Source organism: Engystomops pustulosus, chromosome 5 (genome assembly GCF_040894005.1).
Source record: "Engystomops pustulosus chromosome 5, aEngPut4.maternal, whole genome shotgun sequence".
NCBI classification, from domain to species: domain Eukaryota; kingdom Metazoa; phylum Chordata; class Amphibia; order Anura; family Leptodactylidae; genus Engystomops; species Engystomops pustulosus.
Genome location: NC_092415.1, coordinates 180,734,821 through 180,762,130, shown reverse-complemented (window position 1 = coordinate 180,762,130; position 27,310 = coordinate 180,734,821). Strand labels below are relative to the sequence as shown.

At 39.9% G+C, this 27,310-nt stretch overlaps 1 protein-coding gene across 1 annotated transcript in view; it reads left to right on the top strand.

Moving 5' to 3' along the window:
- The window catches only part of PTPRN2 (protein tyrosine phosphatase receptor type N2), a 644,507-nt gene that overhangs the window by 548,153 nt on the left and 69,044 nt on the right, over positions 1-27,310 (top strand). The window lies entirely within an intron of this gene.

Sequence of the window (27,310 nt, the reverse complement as noted above, 5' to 3'; positions counted from 1 at the left end):
CAGCCCATTGCAAAAATTGCATATCGATGATAAAACGTAACCAACTAATGGATAAAATCATTAGAAAGGGACGCACGCCATAGGGCATTACGTCCTGTTAGCATCAAGTCTGAAGCCACAGTGCAGCTTTTCCATTTCCATGTTTCACTTGTGAAAAACAATGAATATCACGCTGAGCCTGTAACCGGCCTGCATGTTGCATGTGACCAAACGTGTCTACTTTTCATTCATTAGCATCCTGACCGTGGTTGACTTGCTTGAATACCCTGTCACTGTAGGCGTCACAGTTCTGGAGCCTGCCAGTGTATACCATGTAAAGACAAGTCATGCGTTCAATGCAGAGTGGCATCCACCCAGAGAACGCTTTTCATATTGTAGGTGATGGTGAAATGCGATTATATATTAACCCACACAGCCGAGGGTGAGACAGCCAACCTACTACGCTTACAATTACTATGAAAAGGGGATTTTGGAATATTTCTACACCCTATTCCATTGCGCTGTATAAAGAGGGCACTCACAGGGGTATCTGTCCCCTTCAGGCCTCGCGGTATAATTTCCATATCCTACCCACAGACACACGACTTCCAGTTGCATAGGAAGCTGCTAATGTTTTTGAAGTGTGGGTGTAAATTTGAGTAAATGGAAGAAACCCTGCGGAGACCTTCTGGAATTCCTTCATACCTGCTATCAGAAGGAGAAAGCGTTCGCCCCCACAGCTGCCAATATATTTACCATCATACGAGTTCAGACCTTTATTATACTCCTGATAACTACAGATTTCAGTGCTCTTGTATGTTCTTGTACGTGCAAGCAACTGAGGTTGAGGAAATTTTTACTTTGAACCTTGCACTGTGATATAATGTACCCACCATGAATCCTGGCTGTACCGCTGAATGGGCTCTAGTTTGTTATGTGCTACTCCCGAGACAAGTGGGCAGTCACGTCATGTGGTGCCAGAGCCATCAAAATGACCACTTAGCACAAGTTATTTATGGGATAATTATGTGCAAAAACGATCAAAAATTTTGATTCTAATGATCGCAAGTCAACTTTACTCAATCGTTTGATTTGAAATCAAAGATAAAACTATACGTAAATAGTGGTCTAACGAAATGGTCAGTATCTTTTTCATTTTCACTTAGTATCATTAAAAAACAGACTGTGCAATCGCTCAGTTAGCGTCACTCATGAGGATTCATGGAAAAAACGGATGGCAAAAGGGTGCGAATCAGAGGGATGCTCACATCTGAAAACGCATGACTAAAAACGGGTCTCAAAACGGCACGTGTGCCACCACCCTAAGGGTGCGACCACACATTCAGTTTTTCAGATGCAGTTTTTGACGCCCAGGAATGGAGTAAAAGTAGGAGGAGGAGCAGCACCTTTCAATTATTTGTCTCAACCCATTATGGCTTTTGGCTACAAAAACTGCAGCTGAACATGTGGACGCACCCTAAAGTATTCTGGGTGGCCTCTATTTGTTTCAGTGGGTGGCCTTAGGTAGTGATTATATTTCTATGACTACAATGTTTTGTTCCGTGACCTTAATTTACTCAACCTTATAACAGATCAAAATATGACAATACAATAGAATATTTTTTGCTCCAGAAATTCTAAGTACTCCATAAGATGTAACCCATCAGGTCTTGTAATTACGAGATGAAAGCTCCGAGGTTGTTACGTATACAGTATATCTTAATTACTAATTCCTCATGGTCCTCCTAGGTGGTATGCAGTAGAAGTGCTTCTTAATCCCGTTGTAATGTACCCCAGCAGGGCATGTTTCCAGATTCTTTCTATTCACAGGTGGAATAATAAGTAGCAGATGTAGTGAACTAATCATTAATTAATGCTCCTGGTAGGATATCCTGAGAACGTTCTCTGCTGGAGGTGACTAAGGGCAGGGTTAAGTAGCCTTGTTGCAATTCAAAGCTAAAAGTTTCAACTACAATAGGTTTAACCTCATAGAGTTATCTTGCCTTATCAAGCATAAATGTGTGTATTGCAGTTGGTATTTTTGTATTCTTTGGTATAAATGGTTTGTGTTTGTATTTCTATGTACCTGACCACTATGCCATTGGGTATATATACAGTACAGGCAGTCCCCGGGTTACATACAAGATGGGGTCTGTAGGTTTGTTCTTAAGTTGAATTTGTATGTAAGTCGGAACTGTATATTTTATCATTGTAATCCCAGCCAGAACTTTTTTGGTCTCTGTGACAATTGGATTTTAAAAATGTTGGGTTGTCATAAGAATCAATATTAACACTAAAGCTTCATTACAGACACATTTGATAACTGTTACAGCTGATAATTGAAGCCTAGGACTAAAGTACAATAAATTACCAATATCCAGAGGTCCGTTTGTAACTAGGGGTCGTCTGTAAGTCGGGTGTTCTTAAGTAGGGGACCGCCTGTATTAGCTGTAGTACCCAGATAGTAAATAACTGATGTTAGCTATAACACAACAGAATGGGGCATTACTGTCTATAATTACGATACATAAAACCCAACAGAATTAATATACACTAAAAGGGAACCTGGCAGTAAATCCCCACCCTTCACCCCCCACCCCCAAATTAACATATTTTTTAAAATTTTTATTGGCAAGCTATGCAACCATCCCTAAATTGTTCCTCCTCATGCCTATGATATAAATCTTCACATTCTTTTCCCCAAGTTATCTCACCATGTATGCAAATCACTCTATGCCAGTCCGATCTGCATCTTCCTCGGTGCTGATTCCAGCATATTCATAAGTCTCCTCCACTGCCGCGCACACAGCATGAGGCAGGGGAAATGAGGGGGGCAATTTCTTTTTAGCAAGTCACACACAGCCAATGTCTCTCTCAACTTTCCCCTTTCCCTCAGGAATTCTCTTCAGCGAGTCACACAGCCAATGTCTTCTACCTCCTTCCAGGTGACAAGGCTTTTTTACAATTGGAGCAGTGAATTTTTAGAAAAACCAATCTATGGAATAGCATGGCCCCACAAAAGTACTTGATGTCCTATTTTTATTCTGAAGAACAGTATGGTATCATGAAAACATATAGAACTCTCATAGAATTCATATAGAATATTCATAGGCATGACATACTGGAATTACTAGTGTTTTATTGAGAAGAAAATGATATGGCACAATAAAATTCTGCATCATCTGGGAACGGTTGGGTGGCAATACATATAAAACAGGACTTTGACGCCATAGTGAATGTAGGTGACAAAAATGTAATAGGGTGCAATGTTTTATTGTTGGACAGTAGGGGAGCAGCTAGAAACGTGTGTAGCATCCATTAACATAAGTCTAAGTACATATGGAAATGTGTACATCATCGGGGAGGGACAATCCTAGAGCAAATGGCAGCAGGCGCAATTGAGTGGAGATGTCTCAAAGCACCACAACCTGGCCAGTGCGATGGGACATGACCTATATTTTGCCGGATTACAGTGGTGGCTGTTCAGCTTTCACTGTAGAGGGGTGAGGAGCACCCTTCCTCCCCCTTGCCGTGTCCAATGTCCAGATTATTACCCAGGTGAGCTGTGAGCAAGGAAGCTAAAAAGGGAAAAAAGCTGCAGTCTTTTTTTCCTTGTTTTTTTATTCTTCGTGTAAAAAGTCTGCCCTGTTCTTGGAATAGGACATGCCTGGCAGGTATAACATAACCTACCAAGCCTCACTGTCAAGGGGATGTAAGATCTTCCCGCAGTCCTCAGAATTCATAATATAATACATGACTTTAGTCCCTCTGTCTATAGATCCACCTGCCTTCTGTCTCATAAAGAAAAGCCAATAATGGTGAAACACAAATATTATATAAATCTGCGACAGTAAATGTAGATGGTAATCTGCCCGCTCCAGTGAAGCGTCTTTCAGCAGTGTATTACAAGTGAGAGTCAAAGTGAAATCAGCTTAGCATTTAAACAATAGGATTATACATACTGGAGAGAGGATTGCTAATTAAAGTAGAGATTGGAAGGAGGGTAAGGACGGTCCACTGAGACACTCCACAGGCTTTATAGCTAAGATGTGACAGGATCAATCCCGCTTAAACCTCAGCACAGCTGACGGAGAGGAATTGGCTCAATTGTATGGGGTAACTTACCCCCTGGCCCACTCATGGTCCTATGGAAGACCGTTTAACTTCTCTTTCTCATAAAAAGCTCAAACTCAATCACATAATCCTCGATCTATGTCTGCAAAATTCAGTCTTTTTGAAAAAGGAAAAATTATGAGGTTTTAGAGAAAAACACGGAATGTACTGATATATTGAATTGAATAAAATGACTAGTACAATATTATGAATTACTAAATTACCAATTGCCTAAAAATCTGTACGCTATATATTGACAGGTAGGCTGTCATTTTTCATGCCGTTCTTGATACCCCTTTTTCCCAGCCAGCGCGGCGTGTATCTAATATATGAGGAGGAGCAGGCCTCACCATAAATTAGCCTAGCTACAGCAGCTTACTCTGGTAAAGGACTGGAGTCAATAGTTAGTGCTTCTCATGCAAGAAACCAAGGTGGGAAAGTAATTTCATCCGGCAGAGCCCTACAGCACTGCTTGTTCCCCTCCATTGCCACGAATCCTATTCTGAAAGTGGGCAAAGTGGTGAAAATCTTATCGTATCAGTTATAAAACTTTATGCCCTCTCTTCCCAGAACCTTTATCATTACTGTAAATTGGCCACCATTTTTTTAAACTACTCCATGCCCACTGCAAGGTATTTGGAGGCACGTATCCGAAGGCAGACAGGGTATAAAGTGTGCACATAGTAGTCACGTGTGGCTGTTTGAAAATTATGTGGGGCTGTGAAAATTTTATGTAAGAATCTTGAAGTTCTTGAACCCCATTTCAAAATCTTGTACAGGGCTCCTTGGGCTTTACTAGGCCTGGTATTTTTCTATAGCTTTCAACTTTCTAGTCTTGGTTTGGCTGTAATCTGAAGCAGTCTTAGATTGTATGATAAAATAACAGCTGATTTAGGGCACTGAAGCGTAGTGTAGTGCCAACTTGTGCCCCAAACTCTGCATGCTTCAAATTGTATGAGTGTCTTCGTAATGAGTTCATAGTTATGAAGAGCAGGAAGCAATAGCAACTCCCTGCTTTGCCGGGTAGAGCTGAGATGAGCATTAGAGGGGCCCCATATATAAGACCAGATCCAATGTTTGTCTTAACCTCCACACTCCCTGCAGTTATACCTCTGGACTGAACTTTTTATAGCTCCTTTACTTAATTAAAGCATGTATTTTATACCAATAGAATATCTATACCTATGGGATACCACTGTACATCTGCAGCAAAGCCTTCTATTTGCCCTGAGATATTAATAACACTAGTGTCTTCATATGTGGCAGAGCAGCCTTGAGGTCCCTTCTAGCATTATGGCCCAGTTATGACCCAGCTACGCTATGATACCACGGCCAAGTACTTTTCTTGCCCAATGTCCTCGATAAAACATAAACCACCCAAAATATGGGTTATAGGTAAATCCTTACTGCCTGTACTGCAGATTGAGGCTCAAAACATATGGAATAAATTTGGAAGGATGTATTACAATAAGGATATTTTCAGACATTGCAGTTTCTAGGCGATTTACATAGGTCAGCTCCGATCAACTGAACTGACATTTTTAATGTTTTTTAAAATTATTTCCTTATATTTGGAACAGAATCCAAACCGCCCAATTGTCATGTAAATCCAGTCTCCTGTGCAAAGCTAGGCATCTATTCCCCATAGAGTCTTCCCCAGCCTTACTCTGAGTCTTAGTCGTTTTGTGCTGATTGACTTGTTGTCCAACCATTGACATGGTCAATTCTCCTCTAATGTGAGGACGCCATCGGAACAATAGAACAAATGGTTATCTGTGTCTGATAAGACCTTCATCGTCTTGAAGTCGGCCATGAGTGGAAATGAAGCGAGACCTATGACCTCAGTTATTTAATTCTCTATTAATAATGAAATCCAGATTTTTCAGACAAATGTTTACTTCAATAAATTTGATTTCCAGTCAAAAATTCATTTATTTCAAGACCTTTTCTCGACATTGTGGGAATTAGCAGCTGTTCCTTTTCCCGAAATTGCAAAAGATAATTTCCAAACATAAAGCCACCATGAAAATTTTTGACGTAGCCGAAACATTTTCAAAAACTTTTTGACTTCTGAAACAATTCTTTATAAAAGATGTTGTCCCATGCGACAACCCTTTATCTTATTGAAGAGGCTCTAGAGATCAGCACTTACCATTCCAGTCATGTTTACTGACCAAAACAAGACATAGTTACAGCATCTTGTAGAAGTCTTCAAGTCTTCAAGTTACAGCAATAATTAACATGCAGTAGATTCTAAATGTGTGGGGTTTTGTAGATTTTCTGTAAACCCATGGTTTTAAACAAGTACTGTCTACCAACCTTTTGGAGAGCAAATGGTCCATATGCTCCTCTTTCATGGGACTCTCTTGTTTCAAGTTTAAAGGGGTTGGCTACTAATAAGAAAGTCTACCAGAGTATTGACAGTCCCCTTATATAGGGTCACTCATATTGGTGAACTGGTAAACTTTTTCCGAATTCTGTAGAAGCCACAGTCACGTGACCCACCACCCGAATGACTCTGGACTTCCTATGACATCCTGAGTCTTTCAGAATCTCTGGGGATCGAGGGGGTCATGAACTCCTTACTGTATGCATGAACACCACTTTCATGTCCATGGTTGGAGGGGAATGTGTATTATGTTTTTAGTACGCCCCACCAATCACTGGGCGTGGTGTTCACGGATGGATCTAGCGTACAATAATATGTGTAGTAATCTCCGACCCACATTAAGTACCAATTCTTGAAGCTAGTGGGTCACATGACCGTGACTCCGATGGGCTACAGAGAAAGTTTACCAGGGTAAGTACAATATGGCTGGCCCTATTAGTTTTGTACTTTTTTATTTACATTAGTGCCAAATCCTTTTAGTTGATAATGCTCTTGATTTTATTTTATTGCTCTTGATTTGCTATTGATATTACGGCCACCATTACACTGCATTGAAAATGACTCGCCACTGCAGCATTTCACTACTTCTCGTAAGAAAATGTGTGATTATTTTTTTGTTTTAGAGGAATGAGAACCCAGCTAATGTTTGATGTTTCTAATTGGCATCACTGAAGGCCTCCAGGCAACAATTTATTTTAATTAATATCAATATTGCACGCTTTGTCTTTTAAATAGCTGAAATACCCAGCACTTCCAAATGAAGTCATTCCAGACAAAACAATCACAGAGCGCAGCCATAATATCTTTATGCTACAATAACCTCTAGTGTGTTGGGTCACTGCGACTTCTTTATATTCTACAAAGCTTTCCTCCTGTTTAGACTGGAAGACTGGATGGGCAGCATGGTGGCTCAGTGGTTAGCACTGCAGCCTTGCAGCGCTGGGCTCTTGGGTTCAAGTCCCATCCAGGTCAATATCTGCAGAGATTGTATGTTTTAAAGAAATTATTATTGTTATTATTATGTATAAGGAGGGAGTTTGATGAACATTTTAACATAATCTACAAGAAAAAAACATTCTATAAGAAAATTCAAAATGCATCAGATTTATTAACTATAGACATCCACCTTTATTAATAATACATAACTTCTCTGATGCCATTACTTTCAAACACTTTTTGGGGGATTTATTAAAGCCGAAAACTGGCGTACAAGCCTTGAAGTAGTCACAATTCCTGGCGCATGTACAAGAATAGTTACCAACTTATCCCAACTCTATGCCCAGTAGGTGTAGAGGTGCTGTGGAGAGGTTGTCTCTGGCAATGGAGTGGGTGGTGCTGACTGTTTGGCCTGTGTCAGAAACTAGCGCAATTCTACAGCGCAGTTCTTTCCAAGGTAGGACCTGGTGTAGAATTACCCAGCTGGATGTATAAGGAGGTATTAGGAGCGGCAGAAGAGACAGGGTTTACATTAAAGAAAATCTACTTTTTTTTTGCATTGTGAACCAAACATACCCTGAGAATGCTGTAGCTACACTAATGCAGAAACATATCTTGTTTATTCCCTGAACCAAGTGGTTCTGCTAAAAAAGGATCTTGGGAAAGCTGGGAACAGACTGGCTACTGTGCACAAACACATTACACTGAGCTTCATGACCTATCCAGACAGGACTAATCAACCTGAGCTGGATGATCTATACACAGTATCTGGGGGGTGGTGCAGCGATTGATTACTTCTGCCTGTCAGGGACAGCACAATGATATTCTCTGCTTATGCTGGCAGGACAAGGCTGGAGCAGAGCATAATTAGGGTAAGAGGAGAGGAGAGGGCAGCAGCAGCCACAGGACAGAGCCTTATTATCATAATTTTGTAATAGTTTTTTTGTAAAACCACTCAGCTCAGGGATTAAAAAAGATATGTTTTTGCATCAGTGTAGCTACAGCATTCTCAAGGTATGTTTGGTCCATAATACATAGAATCAAATGGAAATTTTCTTTAAGCACTGGAGCAGCATGTGGCAGCATGTGATAAATCCCCCCTTTCATTTTTAACTCATTCAAATGCATTTTAGCAGCTCTTATTAGTGCTTGGATTTACATACCATAAAGTATTAATAGGGCAATACCAAGCGCATATACCCTGTGTAGTCCCAGAGTCCCCATAGTTTTTTTCTGTAAACTTAGTGAAACAGAACGAATCAGTAGCAATCTATGAACACGGAATCAGGGAACTGTACACCATAGATCCATTTTATGGCCATTAGTAACCAGTGAGAGAACTTTTAAGTTCTCTCTATTAGAAAATGTTACCAGACCTCAAAATACCTTTAATTTTGTAAAATACTGATACACAAGAAATAGTGATCAAATACCAATAAGCATTGCTGTACATGATCATGTTGTAGAATCATATAGTTTCTCTGTATTTCTCGGTTGACTAACAAATTAGCATAACAAGGGAAGGCACAATGCCCAAAACAGACAATGGATATGTACAAATTCAGATGGGTCTTGTGATGGTCAACATTTGACTTAGGAAACAGCACAGATGGTCTGTTTCCTATCACCAAAAGCACGAACAACTGATGTAGTGGGTGTCTGCTGGAAGATGTACGGAGGATAACACCAAATGTGCATATAGGAGGTATTTATAGAGGTTTGTTAGCTATATGTATATAAATGATGTGAAGATATGAATAATGATGTGTATGCATATCACTAGTATGGAAGCCAGTTAATTTATATCCTGTTTTGATAGGGTTTATGATAGGAAATATAGGTAACACATATCCTGATAGCTGGGATCTAGAAATTGGAGCTTAAAAATATCGAAGTACTGTTGCATATGATAGAGGGACGGAAATTAAGCTTTGTGATACAAAATTTGCAGCAGGAACGTTAAGTAAAAGGTAAAAAAAAATATTGTGATAGGATTACTAGTGGAGACCGGGGGAGTCCTGATTACCCCACCCACGCACAGTGATTGACAGTAACAGTCTTTTCACTAGCCCCGCCCACAGCTATCAATTGATAGCCCTTCCTGTATCAAGTATGTACATAGAAGGCTGTCAATCACTGCCTGTAGGTGGGTTAATCAGGACTCTCACTGTCAGTCACTGTGTGTGGGTGGGGTAATTAGGACTCTCGCAGTCAATCACTTTATGTGGGTGGGGAAATCTAGACTCACTATATGTTCTAGGAATCCCAACAGGGTTCAGTTACTTTTTATCCAGAAATCCTAATCAAAATATTTATACTTTTTTTTATCAGAGAGCTCAATTTATTTCCTTTAGTCATATAAACACCTACCGTATATACTCGAGTATAAGCCGACCCGAGTATAAGCCGAGGCCCCTAATTTCACCACAAAAAACTGGGAAAACCTATTGACTCGAGTATAACCTGAGGGTTGGAAATGCATTGGTCACAGCCTCTCCAGTATGTAGCCAGGCAGCCCCTGCCCCAGTGTATATAGCCTGCCAGTCCCTGCCCCAGTGTATATAGCCAGCCAGCCCCTGCCCCAGTGTATATAGCCAGCCAGCCCCTGCCCCAGTGTATATAGCCAGCCAGCCCCTGCCCCAGTGTATATAGCTTGCCAGCCCCTGCCCCAGTGTATATAGCCTGCCAGCCCCTGCCCCAGTGTATATAGCCTGCCAGCCCCTGCCCCATTGTATATAGCCAGCCCCTGCCCCAGTGTATATAGCCTGCCAGCCCCTGCCCCAGTGTATATAGCCAGCCCCTGCCCCAGTTTATATAGCCCCCCTCTTCCCCGTCGTGCAGCACAACAATACCGGATGGATCGCACAGAAGATCTACGGGTGCCGCCAGAAAGGCGAGTTATTTTTTTTTTACTCGAGTATAAGCCGAGTTTGGGGTTTTCAGCACATTTTTTTGTGCTGAAAAACTAGGCTTATACTCGAGTATATAAGGTATTTTAGACATATATACATAAACACCTATTTTTACATATATGCTCATATACTTTTATCCCTCTACTAGTAACTAGCACACATTGTTTTCACATATGCATTTTCTTTAAGCTTTTATATTTTTTTCATATATATTTTAGGTAGGCTTGTGATCACTCATTGAATTTCTATCATAATTTTTACATACATAAGAATATAACCTGATATTTTCTAAGCAGATGAATTTTCCTATTTCACAGAAATTCCTTTGTTCTTGATTCTATGTTAATATAGAATCTATTAAAATGATTCTGTGTCAGTCACATCCCCACCCCCAGCACTCTAATTAATTAACCAACCTCTAATTGTGCCGCACTCTACTAATGCATTGGATAATACCTACTGCCAGGCAACAAGCACCCACTCTAGCATCTTTACAGGGAGTGCAAATTGGATTGGGTACATATGGAAATGTGGAGTATAGTACTTTGTGCCATGGTTCTTTTAACCCCATATTTCTTTTTGCTATGTGGAATGTGATTAGAAATATTTTGTTGTTTGTGTATGTTCTTAGAAATGTTACCTTAATTTCTGTCTTACTGATTAAAAAAAAATTGACCAGAAGATAACTTGAATGAAGGAAGATCAGTATCTCCTGACGGGATCTTTAATAGAGATGTTTTTGTTTTTTCGGATTTCTGTTATTATTTCCCAAATTCTTTTGTTAAAGATTTTTGTTTTTGTTGATAAAGCTGGGGTTAGTTATAATTAATGCAGTTCTGCATTAGTTGATTGCAGTCCTGTCTAGGTTCCAGTATTGTATATTCTGTACTTTTTACTTGAGTGGAGCATTATTAAAATGATTGACTGCAAGGCTCTTGACACGATAGTCACTTGGGCTTATGTTACAATCTTTGTGTGCTGGTTTTTGGTCCTTTTGCACCAAAAGCGGGGAAATCTTGGCCAGACAATTTCACAGCAACCGGCACCAGGTTAAAACTGAAATCTATGCCAACCTAGGACCGCGACACATTTAATTTCTGGCAAGTGAATACAGCACCAAAATTTCAAAGAGGTTGAAACCGCTTAGTAATTTAGACATGTCAAGGGACACTTATCATGTCAGCACATCGTCACCCCTCCACCATACTGGTAATATCATCATGTATCTGGTGTCTGTCTGTGTTGGCATTCAAAAGTCTTAGTGGCCACAGGCTATAGCAAAGATACAGGTGCGGGGATGGAACCGGGTGTGCATGCCCTTCACACCCCTCCACTCCCATTTGTAGTGTAGGTTGCGTAAAAGGGGAAATAATAACAATTCCAGGAAGTTCACAAGGAATTGCGATGATTTCAGGTCTTGTAGATCAATGTGCCCCCATTGAGTGCCGGCTGTGCCAGGCAGATGTCTTAATACATGAACTCCGGCGGACCTGATCGGGGAAGCGACACATGCAGGAAATGTAGAGTGCAGAGGGCGCCAGTTTCAGGATTTCTGGTGCCCATTCTTCATGAATCTGGTGCTGTCCCTGCAGTGCTCCGACAGAGTGCACCACTTTTTTTTGGTGCACCTTTAACATGTGCCGTGTTGTGTCACTTGAAGTAAAGTGTAGCCGCACAACAAAACAGTTGCATGCGACACAAATGTGGTGCAGACTCTTCTTAAATACCTGTGCAAACAGTTAGCAGTTTGCACTAGAAGGAACATGTAAAGTCCAACAGAAAGCTGGCGCACGGCTCTTAGTAAATGTGCCCCAATATGGGAACAAGCCCTAAGAATTCCCAAATGCTATATGTTTTCTACTTTGTAGATTCACACCGGTGCCTTGTTTTGTTGCAGACTGTAATATAACAGGCTTTTATTTTACATCAGGTAAAGAAAGCAGTAACATAAACCATATTCCAAGAAAAAGATTTGTAATTGATGAAATAAATGATTTTGCTTCTTGAAGCCGCCAGAGAGTCCTGTTTCCATAGAAATATTCAAGACTTTGCAGAGTCCTATGACATGTCACAGAGCTCCATGGTGACTTCCAAAACATTTTCACTAAGATGTCCTTCATAGTGCAGCGAACATCGCGGGGAGCTCATTGATTATTTACAACGACATGACAACGCAGCATTTACACAAATCCAAACTTCACTTTCTTAACATAAATGATAAGGCGGCCGCTCCTCGAGGCGGATTATTTTACAAGAACTCTTGTAAGGTCTACGTTCTTGTATTTAGCAACAGAAAAAATTCCAGGTTTCTGTACAAAAACACATCTGCTTGAAAACATAATGAATCTGCCATCACATGAAGAGGTTTATTAGAGTGAAAGCGTGCGGGAAGCGAACCCCTGTCCACCTGTAATGACATCCACAGCCTGTATTAGCATTTGGTACATAGCTCGAACAGCAGGAGTAGTTGGCTTCATGCTGTGCATCAAAACGCTGCACCGGTGTGTTCCGGAGCTGCACTCCATGACTGGTGGCCGGAAGATGGATGCAACGTCACACAGAGTCCCAGCCACGTTTTATTATGCTAGGCTAATTGATTCTAGTGCATAAATCTGCAGGGCTGTGGAGTTATATTCAGCTATGAATCAATCATAAAGTCACAAGGCATACCCTGAAATTGGAAAACAAAATCTAATTACTGGCCGCCATAATTACTGGACACTCTAAGGGTGCCCGAGGCAATGTGTTCTGAAGGTGTTTTAAGTAAGCACTCCATCATGTAGCACCTACTGCCGCATGCAATAGCCAGCAACCAATGCAACGTAGTGCTATGTCACGTTCCATCGTATTGATCATAAGTACAATGTACAACGCAACATAAAAATCAGATTTACAATGTTACTGTAAACCAGAGATTTTTTTTTCTTTTCGTTACCATCTTACATTTAAATAAAAGGTGAATCGTTCACTTTGTATTGATATAAATTGGTCTATAAATTTACCCAAAAAATTGTTAATTCAATTCTTTAAAAGCTTCTTTAGAATTATTTGACTGTTACCAAAATACTCATCATCCTTTGTAAAGCTGTAGCATCATGTTATCATTCTATTATTATATTTAAAAGGGTAGTACCAACTTTGATTGTTATCCACTATAGAGAGGAGAATTACAGGCTCCCTCAGTTCACAATAATGGGGTTCCCAGTCTCAGTAACGGCTGAAGCGTCAGGTCGGGCATGCATCCTAGCGCTACATGTAGTGTTGTGGTGTTAGAAATTGCAGTAAACAGCATTCTGCTCTCTCTTGACTCTCTGTGACAATGATGGGAATACGGGAGTACCGGCAATTTCCTACAATCATGTAGGTAAAAATGGAACCCCCTCAATGACATCCCCTCGGGACTGGCGTTCTTCAAGATGGAGTTAGGTGGGGGGAGAGAGAAGGAAAAGACAACAGACGCTAGCCTAGTATAGTAAGCCAGGTAAGAAAAGTAGACTGAGACTGAGTAGATTGAGATATAGCATATGTGTTCACCTTGTAGTGCTCAACCTAAGTGCTTTGTATGGGTATGTTGGATGACTGTCGGCTCCTCCTTCCTCGCGGCCGTCTGTTCCAATTAGCTCTGAGGACGCTATCTTAATGCAACCAAAAGCCCAATATACATTTGGAAGCTCTGGGTGCCGGTGCTCAGAAATGGACCTCTCCGGGTGTTGTTCCTTTGAAAGCGTCTTTATTCAATGTGCAACACGTTTCGGCTCGGCTCGAATGCACCGGCACCCAGGACTTCCGACACTCATGTAGTATTGAAGGGATGAAAGCAGGAACTGCTGCTTCATTTAATTAGCGAGAACAGAACCCCTATATTTGTGAGCTGCGGAGGCCTATTCTCAAGATTGATGGAGGTCCCAGCAGACAGACTCCTACTATCCCCATGGATATTGGATAACAATCAAAGTTGGTAGACCCTTAAAGGGATTGTCTGTTATCCCCATTTCCATTTAGTTACAAGAGTGCCTAGTAAAAAAACTTATATAGTGTTGTGCCTCATTGACAACCACTTATAACTGTAATCTGCCTTTGAACCAGGAAGCAAGTGTTGTGATAAATCTCCCTGCAGCATCAATGCAGGATAAATGAGGTATTGCATGTTGCCCATTAAAATAAATAGGTTTGGCCCTCCACAGACAGACACTCTTCGTGGCCACTTATTTTTATTATTTTATAAATTATTATATTATATATTATTTTGCTTATTGATGGAGGTCGACTTAGTAACTATAAATGTGTTAATAGTATTTTTGAATGAGGGGATTTGATTGAACACTATTTTTCAATTTATATAAAACTAATATTATGTAAAAAAATATTGAATCCCTTTGCAAAAACCTTAGGGTAAAAAATACTCCGCGAAATATGCTTAATGTGGCGTAAATTGCACTAACAAACTGGCATACTTAATATCACTGAGAAATGTCGCGGTAAGTGACATACTTACCTCCAACTTCACTCGACAGTTTTGAAAGGTTTCTAGAAGGGGATGGAAAAAAGGGTCATGATTTTAAACTGGTGAAATTGAACCCAAATTTTGGTGCAGAATTTATATCTAAAGTGAGGTGGGGTAAGGAAGCAAGAAGTATATCCTCACATCAGCTCACATCTCCTAGGGATCCATGCTTGTTCTGTGTCTGCAATCAGGAGTGGGAAAACCGGTGGTTACCCTAGGAAGCTGACATATAGAAAACGATCTGTCCCACAATGCAATGCAGCAGGGAGCAATTTGTATAGAAGCTTAGCCTGGTTAGCGTTTCATCTTACAAACAGCTCAATTCAGAATCCAGCTCTGGCCTTTGGAAGGTCTCATGTCAAGTAACATCTTGTAGCAGCCGGTTTCCACCCATCACTGTTTTTTGACTCTGACTTTTTTCTACCTATACAATACATATGCATTTTTTTTACATATTTACTTCTTATCATAAGCGTTCTGAAGAATATTCTGTTTTTTGGAGTTGTCATATTAGGTGTAAAGAACATTGTAATCTGTTTTTATTGATTTCACTTGAGTTTATTGAGTTTTTGCAGTGAAGGGATTAGGAGGGCAAATCTGATTTTGTTAGTAATTCTTGAGTCTTAAGATTTAAGTAATTCAATCAGACAGTTCTCAGCAGCAGCATACAAGATAGATGATGCAAGGTTTAGTATCAAAACAAGAGAAAATTTTAATTTTGCAAAATATTGGGTGATCTATCTCAAATATCTTTATCTATCCATCTATCTAGCTAGCTATTTAACTACCGGTATATATCGATCAGTATATAATCAATCTGTCTTTTAAGCTATCTATCTATCTATTATCTATCTAATATCTATTATCTATCTATTTTCTATCTATCTATCCATATATCTATCCAAATCTGTCTATGGTCTATCTATTTAACTATAGATCCACCAGTCTATTATCTATCAATCTATATATCTTTCTATTTATCATCATTTGGCATTATCCTATATTATGAACAGGCATTGTATGATATATTCTTTTTGCTCTGCAGTGTTTCTTGCCATGTTTTTAAGATTCCAATGTATCTTTCCTTCCTTTTGGCTGGACATGTACAGTTATGCCTGCCACAAGATGAACCCCACTTCCAGATAGCCATTGTGATAGCCCTTAGGCTTCTGTTGTGCATTGATACCTTTCAGTTTTGGTTTTTTTTTTGCATGTTTTCATAATGTATTGAATTGTCTTTTTGAGAGACTGAGGTTTATTTGACTAAATTCTAAATAATTAAGGGTGGACACATCTGTACCTCAGCTGTACTTGTAAAATACTGGGGCTCATTTACTAAGGGTCCGTCGAATGCATTTTCATTGTGTCTCCCGACGATTTCCGTTTTGCGACAAATTGCCCAGGGATTTTGGTGCACGTGATCGCATTTTGGCGCTTTGGTCCCCCCTTGCTCGCATCAGAAATCGGGGGGCGGGCCATCGGACAACCCGACGACTTCGGACAACGCGCGGGATTTAACATTTATTGAACTCCGGCAGACCTCGGCGCAGAACGACGGATGCAGGAACTCGGGCGCACAAGCTTAGTGAATGGCAGCACACCCGAATCCTCATCGGACAATGCATTGCGGGATCGCGTCAGGACCGGGTAAGTAAATTCACACATAGCCTGGTGTGTTCATCATCTTTATCTGTACTTTCAAAAATGTATGAAAAGTTATGATCAAGCTAGTTACTATGGAAGGTAATAGCTATACCCAGAATTCCCTCCGCTACATATGAGCCATAGAGTGTACCCCATATAATTTGTTCAAAAAAAGTGTTTAGTCAATACATATGGTATTATATAGCACAGTATTCATTGGGGTTCAGGAAACTTAAAGGGGGTCAGCTACTTTCAGAAAAAAATTGATATTGTTTGTGTAAGGAAAAGTTGTACAATTTTGCAATAGACTTTCTGTATCATAGATTTAACGGTTTTCTAGATCTCTGCTTGCTGTCCTGCTATAGAAAGCTTCCGTGTTTACTTCCAATGAATAGAAATCTGTCCGTGGTCATGTGATGCACACACAGGTGCTAGAGGCGTTATTATCACAGAGATTAATTCAATTTGTGTGATACTAACGACTCCTACACCTTCCTGTCTATTACAGACCATGGACAGATTTCTATCCACTGGAAGTAAACAAAGAAGTTTTGTATAGCAGATCGTAAGAATGTGATACATAAAGTATACTGGAAAATTATTTGCTGAAAGTGGATACCCCCTTTAAAGGGGTATTCCAACGAAGACAAGATTCTTAACTATACTCAGGATAACAAACACACATTCTCTAATTCACTGTTATTAACAAAAAAACAGCATTTCACAGATATAATTCCAACCTGTCTCTATCAGTCCTGGTATATACAATTTCAGTTGCCCTGGAATCCAACCATAAATTTTCTGACTTAGGGTCGGGCAGGGAAGATTCTACTCATGAAAAGCTTCTCCTATGTGCTCCCTGCAGTCTCTCTCTGCATGGGCCCATTCCCCCTGCATTCCAAGATGAGCTCACACACACTTCCTGCTGGCAAGCAGCAGTGTGAGGAGACTAAATCTACAAGCTACAGGCAAAATAAGATCTTTTGTTTGTTATAGCTTGGATGTAGCAGAGCTGTGGTGTGTCATTGTGTGTTATATCCATCTCATGGATCTCATCATCTCTCATCTCTAATCTGTCTCATCTCTTCTTTTCTATGTGTCAGATACTAGTAGAAAGTTCAAAAGCTAAATAATAGTGTAGATAAACATGTACCCTGATAATATAAGCACATTGTCAGCACACAGCATCTCATAGCACAGAGGAATCATGAAGTCTCTGCTTAGAGAGTCCCCGTCCACACTCTAGAATCGACATTCACTGAGTGATAGGAGCTAAAACAGCAATAAAACTGAGTAAAATAGTAAAGTAAGGGGGTTAAAAATTATCTTTATTGTGTAAACATCACTAGGGGATTAAAATTTGAGAATTTTATTTCATGGGCAAACCCCTTAAAGTTACAGGTTTTGCTGTTTAGCCTTAGTATAACCAGAAACCCTTAAAACAAGCATCTAGCTTCTTTATGATATTTTATTCTTGGCCAGACTTCATATTTCCTACCTCAGTCTAAACCGTTTGGTTTTCACAGTGATGATGGCCTCCGTCCAATTTTTTCCTCTTTCCAGCAGGTTGACATAAGATTGCTGGAAAAGGAAATATCATGTGCAAGAATTCCTCAGGGTCCCATATTCCTAACATGTAAAATAGGACCCGCTGACACATAAGAGGACAGCATTAGTGTGAGTGCAGAGTTGTGGTAGTATACCATGATTATTACATGAAGTCTTAATATACAAGAGAGTCGTACATCCTAATCAAGTGTACAGACATTTCTTGTTTTTGGAAGGTTGTGGAAGCTGTGGAAGATACAATTATACCATAGGTTGAAAGTACTGTATAATATAGATAGATGTCAGTTTTCAATAGTTTTTTTGGCTCATTTTCATAATTTTAAGAGCCTTTTTTTTAAAAAAAAAACAGGGAATAGGAAGTTAAAAGGAGTGCAGATTCCGCCAGAGGGGGGCTCATGTCAGTATGTCGGTGTGCTTGGTTCACAATCCTTCATCCTGGTGATAGATGTCCTTTATGATGACTCATCTCCTATGAGAACAAAGGTTTGCTTCCAGACATTAATGTTTTGTGATAGCCATTGGGCTTTTGTTTTTAGTCTAACTTTTAAAATTTTACATAAGCCTTTTCCGGTGGAGGGGGGCTATACAAAGAAAAGAAACTTATACTCACCTCCTCCGGTGCTCCCGTTTTCCTGGGGCTCCGCCCGTCACTTCCGGCCTCTCGATTTACAGGTGCAGGTGCGTGGCAGTGGTTGAGACCGGATCGTCAGCCTATGTAAACCAACAGAGGCCTGCAGTAACAGGCGATGCCTTGGGGGAACGGGAGTGCCAAAGGAGGTAAGTATTTTTTTGGTTTTTAAAGCCCCCCAGGCATTATATACATTTTTTTTTAAAAGCCTTGAAACCCCTTCTATGGTTAGCCATTTACTGACAACATCCAGTACTAGAACAAAGTTTCTTGGCCAAGGACAAAGGTGGGGGGGGGGTGCCGCTTTCGATTCTGCAGTTTTTTGATTACCTTTAAAGGGCCTACAAGGGTCAAAAGCTAGAAAACATATATCTTGAGTTTATTGCTAGAGGTCTAGTCATCTTCATTATCTCTTTAGGGCAATATCCAACTTGGTGGATGGTTTGGGTAGCAATGGGCCATCCCGAAACCGTAGACTCAGGCTGTTGCCCAAACCACCCAAATTATTTTCATTTATTGTTTGTATTGTAATCTTCTCTGGTAATGTAAATCCAACATAGATAGGTATTGAAGGGAGCAACAACAGGCCTACACTCACATATAACACCCAATGGTATATGGGGCTTTATACATATTTCTAGACTATCTTCCTAAATTTTCCAGCTACTTACCCGGGTGACTAGATTGCAACCTTCAGTATTTCATCCATAAGCAATTAGAAACATATGTAAATGGTTGGATACATTTATTCTTCGTGATTAACAATGCCCCGTAGAGTATTCTACTTGGAGAAGAAAAGCAATTAAAAATTTACAACATGGTGTCACGGAAGAAGAAGTAGTGATTCCTCCATATGGGGGACCATGCCCCTAAGATATATTAAATAGTTAAATGGGTAATTGAGTGCCAAACTGTACGGAGGCGCCTACGTGTGAAACAAGAACCTCAGAATAAATTCCATGTCACGTAGGGTAAGGAAGTCCTGCGTTTTCCTGACCTTGACATTTCGGAACATGTTCGGCAGCAGAGCCATACACTTAGTGTACGTGCCCGGGGAAATAGAATGTGTTGGAAGTGAGATTTCCATCATTCTATAAACAGCACGCTGAGTGCAACCATTGACATTTGTCATCTTCCAACTAATGTACAATGATATAATGGTCAGGACATGGCCTCTAAGTAGGTGACCACGGCTGAGGACTGCAGGTCCACACGGCTAGTAATCTGCAGCCAGGTAATTTACTCCATTTCTTATTTTACAGATTGATTCGTACAACTCAGAAATGTAGTTCTAACCATAGGACGCAGAAATATTTTCCCTGATATTCCACTATTCAATGTATTCGAAATAGAACGTAATTGTATATACAGGAAAATCTGCAAAATGGACATTTGTAGTGTAGCTATTGCTGGTACGCATCTATAACAGCAGTGAATACAGTAGGTTAAAGAACATTTTGGGATGAAAATACATAGTGATAATGAAGTGAATAAGGTTATAAATAAAGCTGATACTTACTTCCAACATCTTCAAAAGAATCATTTAAAATAAAGGAGAGGAAGAATCTAAATAGTTGCCATGGACAACTACTCCACAGCAGCGCTCGTAGTACATCTCCCCTACTGTAATCATTTGATTGATTTGATTTCATATGTGATTTAGTGTTATTCTTTCTGCAGATAAGACATGATATACAATCTCCTCTGCTCATCCTGCTCTATAACAAACTGCCTGCAGATAGGACACTATGTATAATCTTCTTAGCTTCTCCTGCTCTATAACACGCTGCCTGCAGATAGGACACTATGTATAATCTTCTTAGCTCCTCCTGCTCTATAACATGCTGCCTGCAGATAGGACACTATGTATAATCTTCTCAGCTCCTCCTGGTCTATAACACGCTGCCTGCAGATAGGACACGATGGGGCACATTTACTTGTCCGATGACAATGCACTGTGCCGCGATTCAAGAAGATCATGAGCCCGACTTGCTGAATGTGTCGCTTCCCCGCTCAGGTCCACCGGAGTTCACCTTCTTCCTTTCAGTGCATGTAAGTTCTTGGCTTGCGACACAATTTTAAAGTTAAGTCCCGTGGGGTCCGACAGCCCGTCCTTTGATTTCTGTCGATTGCGCCAAAATCCTGTTGTGTGCAACAAAAACCCCTTTTAAATCCCTGTCCCAGCGGCGCAAAACAGAAATCGTCGGAATGTCAGACGAAAGTGTGGTCCGCGGGGCCCTTAGTAAATGAGCCCCTATGTATAATCTGCTCAGCTCCTCCTGCTCTATAACATTCTGCCTGCAGATAAGGCTACATTCACACGATGTATTCCCGCCGTACCGTAGTACGGCGGGCATACATCGGCGCTGCGGAGAGGAGCAGTGGATGAGCGCTGCTCACCCACGCCCCTCTCCATAGGGAGATACAGCGCACGGCGCCGTATCACGGGAAAAGATAGGACATGTCCTATCTTTTCCCGTGCTACGGAGCGGTACGGTGCCGCACGTGTGCTGCACCGTACCGCTCCCGTACAGGGCCGTGAGCCCATAGAAGTGTATGGGGGACGTATATCGGCCGTATATTCATCCCTCATACATGTGTGTGAATGTAGCCTAACACTGTATTTTCATGGTGGCAAGTTTAATTCTCTAACTTTCAGCCTAAATGAAGGCCTAATTCTCATCCCTATTCTATCTTTGATACACAACACTATTCCTTTTTGCAGCGATGCCAGTGCTCACATAGATTCAGTCAAATACTCAATTTGCAATCTGAATTGGCATGCCAACTTTAAGTGTGTCGCCAATGAATTTCTGAATCATCAAATTGCTTCAGCCGCACCTAGTAATGGGTAAAGACTTACAAATCAATTTTCAGATTGTGAATCTTGAACTTAGTAAATTGATTTTCTCATCTCTTTGTGTTTAATGAAAGTTTTAATTTAAGACTCAAAACTTTGACACCTCTCTGCACAATCACCCATGAGTCCTGCTCTGTGGATTTATTAATAGTGAGGCATTGAGGCCTGACCAGCGTACAGAGTGCACCGGATTAAGGACTCCATGAATCTGGTGCACCCTACGCTAATCTGGTGCCACAATTCTGTCAAACTTTCCAACATAAATGTAGTGCATGGTGTGAATTTGCACCGCAACGTCACTTTCTGTGCTGCATACTGCAGCCGCGACACAATACTGGTGCAAACACTTCTATACATATGCAAGAATACTGGTCCAGATTGTAATAAATTGTAATAGATTGTAATACATTTGGGCCAATGTATGGCTATATGTATACAGATATGAACTGGGTATGGAATTAGGATAGCAATAAATAACAGCAGGAATATCTCATTCACCATAACTGCTACACTAGTAGCATAGTAGGGCTGCAGATATATGTATATATGTATGTATGGCGTATGGAATTGAGATAGCAAAGAGTAACGGCAGTAATATCTCATTCCCCATAACTGCTATACAAGTAACATAGTAGGGCTGCGGAGATATGTACATATTTATGTACTGAGTATGGAATTGGGATAGCAAGGAGTAACGGAATGAATAACGCATTCCCCATTACTTGTAGGTTACATAGTGGGGCTGGGGATATATGTATATAGATATGTACTGGGTATGGAATTAAGATTGCAAGGAGTATCAGTAGAAACCTCACATTCTCTGTAACTTCTATACTAGTAACATAGTAGTGCTACGGGGATACGAAGATATGTATGTACTGAGTATGGAATTGGGATAGCAAGGAGTAACGGCAGGAATACCTCATCCTCCATTACTGCTATACTAGTAATATAGTAGGATTGCAGATATATGTAAGTATGTACTGAGTATGGAATTAGGATAGCAAGGAGTAACAGCAGGAAAATCTCATTTCCCATGACTGCTATACTACTAACATAGTACGGCTGCAGATATATGTATATATGTATGTAATGGGAATGGAATTGGAATTGCAAGAAGTAACTGCTATACTAGTAAGATAACACATCCATAATGACAGGGACTGTTCCCCTTCCATTTGTTATTTAGATATAAATCCCAGCATGTAATGGGCGAGGAGGCCTATCCTTTAGGCTATGCCTGGAACATGGCCACCATCTTGAAAGCCACCACGTTGGATCAAGGACAAGTTTTTCCAAAGAGAAAGTGATCACGTAGCAAAGACCACACACCTATGGGTGATCCAGCGCTATTGATTTCGGAGGCAATTCTGGTCTTCTTTGATACAGTTGATGAAATAACTCACCCTGTATTGTTGTAAGACACAATGCTGGAGGATCCCGAGTGTCAGAGTGCACTGGTGTCCCGTGTGCAGTGACTGCTTGGCCAAAGCTAACTACGCTTTTTTGGGGGGACTTCCTCTCTGGATATTTTTGATAGATAGTACATTGGCGCACCCCCATTCTTTGCGATATGTATGTAGGAAAAATCCTTTAGCAACAAACACTTAATACATAGTACAAAAATATTCAGTAATGTGCTGTAATTCATAGATTTAGGAAGTATTAGTATGTAGATTGCTTTAGATCTGTCCGCACTGGTCAGTGACACGGAGAGTTCATGTAAGGTGAAGGGAAGGAGAGGGGCGTGATGTGGCCTCGTTCCGTGTCTTATATCTCGCATGTTTTCTTGTCACATTCCTCCGTGTGTCTTACACTAAAATGATCTGACAATAACCTTGCTTGTCTAAGAAATTTACGTCAACAAAAATTATCGAAGGAAAGGCCACATGGTGGATTTAAAGGCAATTTTTCATATAAAACAAATTCAGTTTATAGTATAAGGGAGCTCAAGCTCGATAAAAACCTTTACCTCTGGAAAATACCGATATCCAGTGAATCTTATAAATGTAGAAAAAGACCAATCACATTAATTTTCTTATCTTGCTGGTGCAGCTTAAAAGTGAAAAAAAGGACCCTCATTGGTTTCTATAAGCAAAATTTTTAAAATTTTTACTATTTCCCTTTTGATTAATTTTATTCAATGCTCTTAAAGGGACTCTATTGCAGATTTTACCCCTTTTATCCCCTTTGGTAGGGTATAAAATTCTTCCCTCTTTTATGTGAAATCTCACCTGTTTACCTAAAAAATATTTTTTTCAAAGAGGTATGCAAATCAGCAGAGAAGCTTCATGTATTGCCTGAGACTAGTCACTTTTAGAGGCTACAAGGAGAGTGGGATTTTAAAGACCCCCTATTTCCAGTTCTATACGACCTAGATAATGCTTTTGGTGTCATATTATCTGTTTACAGATCTGGTTCTGTGATATACAGAACTGGAGATTTCGGCAGGTACAAATATAGTTGGAAAGGTGAGCTGTAGATTAATATCCAATACTGAGGGTATCTGTGGTTCTATAAATTACAGTAGCACAATCTTGTTATACTTTAAAAGATGAAATTTCTTTAAAGGGGTTTGCCCATGAAAGAAAGTTCTCAAATTTTAATCTCCTAGTGGTGTTTACACAATAAAGATAATTTCTAACCTCTTACTTTAGAATTCTAATGTTAGTTTTATTACTGTTTTAGCTCCTATTACTCAGTGATGGTCAGTGTAAAGGGGACTCTCTAAGCAGACACTTCATGATCCCTTTGTGATATGTGATGCTGTGTGCTGGCAATGTGCTTAGATTATCAGGGTCAAGGGTTTATCTACACTTTTATTTATCTTTTGAACATTTTTCTAGTATCTGACACATAGAAAAATAGAGATGAGACAGATCAGAGATGAGAGATGGTGAGATCCATGATATTTATATAACACACAATAACACACTTCAGCTCTGCTACATGAAAGCTATAACAAACACTGTCAGCTCTGTAATAACTCCTTCCTCTGCTATAAAGATCTTATTTTGCATGTAGCTTGTAGATTTAGTCTCCATACACTGCTGCCCCCTCACCTAATCAATAAAACACTCAGTCAGCTCTGCTTATCTTGTCTGCAGCTTATAGAGTAGGTCTCTGCACACTGTTGCTTGCTGAAAGGAAGTTCCTGTGTCTGAGCTGGTCTTGTAATGCAGGGGGAGGGGCAGGAGGCAAAATCTTGTCTTCGTGGGAATACCCCTTTAATATGACACCAGACTCTTAGTACTCCGTACTATGTAACACAAGATTGTGGTACCTTAACTGATGCTTAACCCTTTATTCTCTAAAAGTGATATCAGGTGAAAAAAGGGCTCTTTTCTCATCATTTTCACAAGACTTTAGAAGCAAATTTTCTCTTTTGCTAAATGTGCTAGATAGGAATTTTAGAAAGCACATTTCACACCCTTAAGAGGTACTAGTAGTTTATTAGAGTAAAACCTGGTGACATTTTTAAATAAGGTGCCGTATCTGTCTCAAAAATGGGTCCTCAGCTGTTCTCTGAAGAGTTGTTGGACACAACATGGTGGGAGCAGGAGACCACCTTTCCCGAGAAGAGGGACCTGCATCTATTAGATACCTATGGCATTTCAGCAAGTATTCCTTCACACAGTGCATTCTTACTCCATGACTTTGTTTTCATTTGAAATCTGGGCAATAAATAAATAAATCTGAGTCAAATAATTTTTCACATGTTGAGTTAACAGCAGCAAGTAGGAAAAAAGAATTGACATTTCAATTCTTTACGTACTCTGCACATAAACAGCATGAACATCATTGGCAGGTAGCCACAAGTAGCAGAAGTGGAAAAACCATAGGAAGAATCTGATGAGTTTTATTTTCTGTGAACAGGCCTTTAGTTAGTATCTTTTGTGTATTATTTTAGTTACAGTGGTTCGTTGCTATAGTAGGAGTACTGTTCTACTTTATAGGTTAGGAGCCATATATTTTGGCATGATGGAGAGTCACCATCTGGAAAATGCACCCTAGATGTGTGCGAGGAAACTGAGAGTGCTGCCTGGAACTTGCATGTAGAAATTTTTGTCCACCTATATGACCACCTGTACTATTACCAAACAATTACGGTTTCCACATTCGCAGATTTGCTTATTTATACAATTATACTGTAGTGTAGGGCAAGAAAAGATGAATGGGGCAGTTGTGTAGGACATCATTAAAGAACGAAACTGAGCATACTTCTGTTTTTTTCATTTGTGTAAAGCTGTGGATTGATCTTGGTAGATGTGTCAGGGGATAAAGGATCAATAATGGTCCATCCAACAGCCGTCATGCTAAAATTCAGGGTCTGAGATGAATTTTGAAACCACCACTGAGTCAAGAGATCTCTTCTTGTCTTGCCATTTATTAAGTTTGAAGGAGTTGTCCACCCAATGTAAATTTTTGAAAGTCAATATAATATAAGAAGTTATACTCTTCTCCACATTCTCCCGATCTCCCGCCATGTCTACTCTCATATCTCCTGGTCTGCTGATGGTTCCTGTTTGATGACCTCCATTGATGATATCCTCACATGGAGCACCACTGATGTCACCATTGTAGCCAGTCACTTGTTGCATGGGTCATATGGATATACTTTTTGTAAGTTATTTTGCAAGACCATAAAACAGGGGCTGACAGAGGACCCAAAACTGTTGCAACTGGGACGTCGGGTGATCAATATAGCACCCATGTAGTAACACTGTATCATTCAAAAGTATTTTTCAAGCAAATTATGCTGGGTGGACTATCCATTTTATGTATTACTGCAGATCCAAGATTATTTATTATAAATGTAGTAATACAAATAAGTGATACAAACAATTCGACCATTTGAGCTGCATGCTCAAATATCTTTACAGCATGGTATTTCTGCTTTGAATGTGACCAGACATGGAGTTTTCTCAGGAAGGTCTTTAATTGGACACAGCGCATACTTAGAGGGGATTTCCAGCATATAAAAAACAATTGTGGTGCAGACACTTCTTAGATACCCGTGCAAACGGTTTGCACCGAAAAGAATGTGTCCGACAGAAAACTGGCGCAAGGACCTTTGTAAATGTGCTCCATAGTGTTCCTATACACCTATAGTCTATCTATTTATGTAGGGCTTGAAAAAGAGACAAAATGTTGCTGTATTGTCTTATGGAATAAAGAGGATCACCACTTCTTTTAACCTAGATAACTTGGAGTGCTGCCTTTTTTCTATTTCATATCTATCTATTGATCTATAGTTCTATCCTATACATATGACAGTAATGGCACATAAATATACAGTATACAATCTTAGTTGTTTCCTGCAATCAAGTGCATGTATTCTATCTTACAGTGTTTTATCTATTTATCATTATATTCTTTTTTTATCTTTCTCATATATATATATATATATATATATATATATCTTTAATTTCTCTCCCTCATCTTCCTCTCGTCTATCTATCTACAGTATGTATCTATGCATGTATGTATGTATGTATTTATCTATCTATCTATCTATCTATCTATCTATCTATCTATCTATCTATCTATCTTCTCCTTTCTATCCTGTACATGTGATAAGTACAATTAATTACATTTTTGTGCTGAAAAGCCCTACTGGACTTGTATATAAGCCTTTACTGGAGTATATATAAGTGTTAAACTTCCATACTTACCCTCCAAAGCTCCCCGCAGTTCCTCTTCTTCTCACGGATCTATCTATCTATCCTCCTTTCTATTCTGTACATGTGAATGGTACAATAAATAAATATACACT